Below are 6,000 nucleotides of genomic sequence, written 5' to 3'. Positions count from 1 at the left end.
TACCCATCTATCTGCTCTCGTCTACTGCCTTCACCTTCAATTACGTATTGATGCTATTCATCTACGACGGCTATTAACTATTAATAGGCCATATTATTATTCCTTTTCAAATTGTAAGTCTCTATTTCATTTTATAGAAAGCATACATAGTTAAAATAGAGAGCAAATAGCTCTGCAATAGCTTCCTCTGCCAGAGGTGTGAAAATGGAAATTGCCACAGGCGTGGCCTGTATCTTCCAGCAGTTTATTAAAACAGAGTGTGAGTATTAACCATGTTTGCAGATTATAATATTGTATTACCATAGATATATCTCTTAAAGAACTGTGATTCTTGTAACTCTGTAATCCTAACTGTTTTACCATTTGCTTACCATTTCATTGATTTTAATAAAAAGGTCTTTATGACTATATCTGTCTCAGTGTAAGCTCCTGTCATGACCCCAAAGTTCCTTTTATAAACTCTGTGAAGCCTGATCAGGACAAACTTTATCTTCTGATCAAACATATTGGTGAGTGTAAGAGTCCGGTATGGGGGCTCGGCCCTCTCAGGTGCGGCCGGGAGCCAGGCCGCGTCACTATGTTAGCCAAAAGGGCTCGTTTCCCCCTGGAGCTTACCTAATTACACCAAGGAGGCACGGAGACAGGAAGACGAGTACCACACCCTTTATTGATCGGTCAGCTGAGCGGGTGTTCCTCTCGGCTAGTGCCAGAGAAAGAGACACACCTTACATGGCCAGATGGGCTTACCTTTATACCCCGAAACAAACAACTTAGCCTACGTTTGTCTACGTCATTTGGTTGACCTATAAACCCTGTGGATAATTGGGTACGCAGGATACATATATCATTTTGTGGGGGCTACAAGAGACATACAGCTGTTGAGGATACATTTGTCATTCTGAAGGGGACACAAGATACATCCGTTGACCCTTTGTACTAGATACTTTGGATGCATACATGTGAACGCAGCTGCATACACTTGGGGAGCCAACATATACTTGGGGAGCCAAACAAAACTGATAAGCGAAATAGCTGACTTAGGTAGATACACGGCCTTCAGTCTAATGAGTTCTGTAAGCTTTCCAACACAGTTTGGACAAGCATAACATAACTTTGGTTTACTCAGGCCTAATACGGAAAGGCTTTATTAGCACTATGATTTTTCCAACAACTCCCCCCTTTGAGAATACTCACCAAACCTTTTGGCTGAGTTTTCTCACACTTTGAGGCCAAAAAGCAATGAAGCTCTGCAGAAATATTTACAACTGCTCTTTTAAGCTTAGTCACCCCAACCCAGGAATGAATGCATGGACAAAAGAGTGGAACCTTGTTCATTGAACAACTAAGGGATTGGGGCACTGACTATAACTCAGGTAGGTATACTTAATGGTTTAATTTCCCAGATGTCTCGGTGAATAATTTAGTCCCATATGCATCCTCCCCATGGACCCGGCAGGATTCGGTATGTGGGAGCCACACCCACCCTAACCGGTCCATATGCTTGGAAGGAGCACTGTAAATGTACACACTTTCATCCAGAAAGTGTCCGAATATGTTTCCATGACCACAGATCAGATGGTACTTCAGATGTGTCTGTAAGGGCAGTGGGCCAAGTCTGGTACTCAAGATTACTCCAAATGGCCATCAGCTGGTCATTCAGGAAATCCTGGATTTTTAAACATACTAGATCCCACTGCAATGCCTTCCCAGTCTTAGTGATATTTAACACCATTTCTGTCAGTAACTTCTGGGTCATAGAACTAAGGGTGGAAATGACATGTAATTCACCAGCTCCAGCCTGTACTTAAGATAGCTGAGCTTAAAAAAATAAGGCTAGTGGCCCTTTCTAGTCGGCCCAATTTCTTATTATGTTCTTGGCCTTTAAGAATATTCCAAATGGCTGTTACAGTGTTAACCCCAGCCCACAGGGATCTGCCCAATTTCTTCTTTTTCCAGAGGAAATAACCCAGGCTCTTTGTTGTGCTAATCTAATGGCAGCCCCTTGTGAGCAATCTGGGTATGTAAAAGTGATCTGAAAACTGGATAAAGGCAATGTCATTTAAAATCCAATTAGGAGGGCAATACATACTAAAGGATTTATCCAAAACACAGGGCGCAGCCTGTAGAATAAACCCCAAAATTCAATTAATACCACATTTCCAAACAGGATCCCACAAGTTTCTTCCTGCCAGTGTAGAATTTTTGTTTCTTTACCAGGGTCAGTTCTCAATGTCCTTTTAGTCAGGAATTCCTGGACTTTGGCAATGTCAGTGGAGTGAGTTCCTTCTCCTTTCCCAAAACAATTGTAGTTTAGCATTCTACAGGAGAGATTATCAGCACATCACCCTGTAATGGTTTTTGATTCTTCTAGAAAGTTCAAAGGCACAGTAGGTCTGTCAGCGGACAAGGGAGAGGTTAGCTAGCACGTCACCTTGTCCTTTTTCCCTGCTGTCCAGAAGGCACAGTGGAGCTAGAAGAAGGAATAGGCTAATCATATAGGAGAGTTCTCCTTATGTGGACGGGTCTTTTTGCAGTGAGAATCATGGGTCCAAGCAGTCAGTCTTTGGCACTTCACAGCGGTGTTGGTAATCAGCAGGACTCAATAAGGGCCTTTCCAGCGTGGAGCCAAAGCAGTCTTTCGTTGGTGGACCTGTACATTGATCCGGTCTCCAGGTTCCATGGAGTGGCAGGGCTGCTAGGGTCTTCGGGTAGTGCGTCTTTACCTGTGTAAAAAGGAAACCTAACACATTGCATTAGTGTCTTTGCAGATTGTACAGCCCCCCTTTTCTGGTTGTTAGCCAAGTATCCTTGAACGAAGTCAGTGTATTTTTTTTTTTGGACTGAGCTTGCTAGTTAAAGTTTTTCTCATTTAACTCGTTCTTTTCCTTTTCCCTTTTGGCTTCCTTTTTAACCTACAAAGGAAACTTTTACTTTTACTTATACACCTTTTGTTAACAATGAACACATACACATTGCTGTTATACAGTACATTAGTCTTATTATTTAATGTATGCCACATGTATCCTTCTACTAAAATAACCTTATTACAGAGCTTTGGAACAACAAGCCAGGACAAGCACACCCACTTTGATGAGTTCATTTAATACAAGCTCTAGTTCAATAGCTTCCCACCATCCCCAGCCCTCTGGCTAGAAATCTGAGGTAGCCAGAAGGATCCCATGTACAATATGGGGAGTGGGTTAACTTTTTATGTCCTTGCTTCCAAAGACTGTTAGTATGCAATTTGGCCAATGCAGTTTTTTCTTCTTTTACTTAAGAAAATACATAAGACTTTAGTATATTACATTTTTCTGATGTATTCAAACACTTTGTATTTTAAGTTGAACAAAACAAATATCTGCATTTCAATTCAAGCCTTCTGCTTTATTTCAAACCAGACCATCCCATGAAAATATTAAACACATTCTGGCCACTTGAGACAGACACCACAAGACAGAACATTGAACACAAAACATAATTTTTACTCTGCCAGTAAATCATGGTATGTTGTATGCTGTTTAGCTGGCATTAGTTTTCTTTGATTATCTGAAAGACAAAAACAGAGGTCTACCCCTTTTGGGCAGTCAATTATTGCTTAAAATATACAAATACCCTTGTTGATTTTAGGCAAAACAGGGGAATTACCCCATATTTTCTTGTATATGTTTTATAGGCAGCCCAGGTTTCAGTGGCTTTTACCTTATCAGTTAGATAATTTGCATTAATACAGATGCTTTCTGGCTTGCTTTTTACTTTTAACTCCTGCTTTTAAACACTGAAAGAAAACATCACCACTTATAGTGCCTTAGAGCCTAATAAATTTTCATTTACACAGCACTGTATACATTCTTTAGCTAATTCAACAAAATTGTTCATAGCCAAATGATTGCAATCTAATAATTTCTTTGCCTGAATTTATTTACAAACATTTAAAAAAAAACAAGAACTTTTCTCTTTAGCATTTTTACAAAGTTCAACTACTACTCCCTCCAGCAACTACAGAGTTAACTCTTCACTCTCCTTCAAATCACTTGCTCTTTCCTTATATCACTTGCTTTGTCTTTCAACAGCCACTTACCAATTCAAATCGCCATTCCAAATATCCTCCTGAGTATTTGAAATCCCCATGCTTATACTCACTTACTTCTTCCTTCCACGAGACCTCAAAAGTTTCCAACCTGTTCTCCAAGCTCTGTGGCTGGGGCCCGCCTGGGCCCGATCCTTTTTTTTTTTTTTTTTTTGTTGCGCTGAACCGTTTCTTTCATGGGCTTCTGCCCCCACCTTTCTGGTTTTTTTTTTTTTCCTAAAACATTTTATTCACAAGACGACCCGAGTCCTCCCTCGTGAGGCTTGCCACCTGGGCAAAATGCATGGCCCACTGGCGTTAACTATTTAATTGCCTCTTGTAGCAAACACACTGCTGTTACAGCGTATGCTGAGCACGAATGGTTACATTTTAACAAGTCCCTGAAGGACTGGTACTTGCTTAGCCAGGGCTTCCTTTTCTCCAACTACTCTATTGCCCAGTCCTGCTACGACTGGGGGTAGATCCTTTCACCTGCCACCCTTCCTGGTCAACCAGGGTGGAGAGAGGAATGCTAAACCCTTCTCCAGTTCTCAGACTTACTGCAGCTGAGAATGGGCACATCTTTAATTATGCAATCCTCAACATATAACACCAACAGAACCAAATAAAACAACAAGGGTAAAACAAATAGATGGTGTAAATTCTAGAGGGTTCCCCCATTCTCTATTGCTCACCAAACTGTGACAAATTTCTGTTACCAATTTATGCCTCATGTCAGGTGATCAAACTGACACTGCAGGACGTTGCAGGAGGATAGAGAAAATACACCATATAACCAAATTTTAAAGCTTCATTAAAATGATAAAACAACAATGGAGAGTGTTGGGAATGCTCCCACATCACTCAAGAAAGATATAAATGCCCCATACTTACACATATCCAGACTGGCCACGTCTGTATATAACATTCAGAAAAGGGGAATAGGTGGACGGGAGATTATCCTGTATACAGCTTGTTCAGAATTTCCAACATGCTTTCGCTCTTGGGAAGGCTGTTCTTTTACACCCTGGAATCTCCTGCGGTGTCTCTTTTAGAGATTCTAGTCCAGGTCAGCTACCTGTGGCTTCTCCAGTGTCACCAAGCCACACCAACACCGGCATCCGTCACAAAGTCAGACTGTTGGATCTCACCAAACAGTTAAGCTTTGCAAATGTAATCTCAGTTCTGTAACTTGTACTGCCTTTGGTTTGCTTGACCTTGAGCATAAAACAACTTTCTTTTTTTTTATCTCTGGGCGAAGCTGAGTTTTAAATTAACCCGTTTCTAGACAAATTGCTCACACTGTGTCAGAGGCTTTTCTTTGGTGATTAAAAGCTCCTCTGAGATATATGATCCTATCTAGATTAAAGGTACCTTTTAATGGGCATTGTTTAGATGGATCTTCACGCGTATAAAGATTCCAATTTTCTAAATACCTGCAGGTTTTAGAACCATAATGTACGTACATATAATATGCTGGGGTACCCTTAGGGGGTGAGGTGGAATGTTTAGACTGTCCCTTACCCACACGGAAAAGAAGGGGGGGGGGAGAGAAGATGGGTTCACACGCTCCTAGACCCGGTTACAGTTTTGGCTTCCAGCATACCAATAGAACAAGAAACAAAAGTACCCTACCAAAAGAAAAGCCAGCCCTGGGGCTGCTCTAAGTCCCAGTAATTGTTCAGCACGGCCCACGGACTTGTGGAGTTAATGGAATTATTCATTAGCCGTGTCTGAACCTAGGTACCTTAACCAGAAAGCTTTTACCCACACACACCTTCCTATTTGTGGGTTCCTTTACCGTTAGGGGCCCAAGGTCCCAACCCGCACTTCGGGGGCGTTAATCCTCAAACCCAGGAGGTAACGCACTTACCACGCCCGGAGTGGCCACGTCTGGCAGGTGGACTCCCCTCTTCTGGTACTGTCTTGCCTCC

Source organism: Mauremys reevesii, unplaced genomic scaffold (assembly GCF_016161935.1).
Source record: "Mauremys reevesii isolate NIE-2019 unplaced genomic scaffold, ASM1616193v1 Contig7, whole genome shotgun sequence".
NCBI classification, from domain to species: Eukaryota; Metazoa; Chordata; order Testudines; family Geoemydidae; genus Mauremys; species Mauremys reevesii.
Note: the sequence above shows the minus strand (reverse complement) of the source record.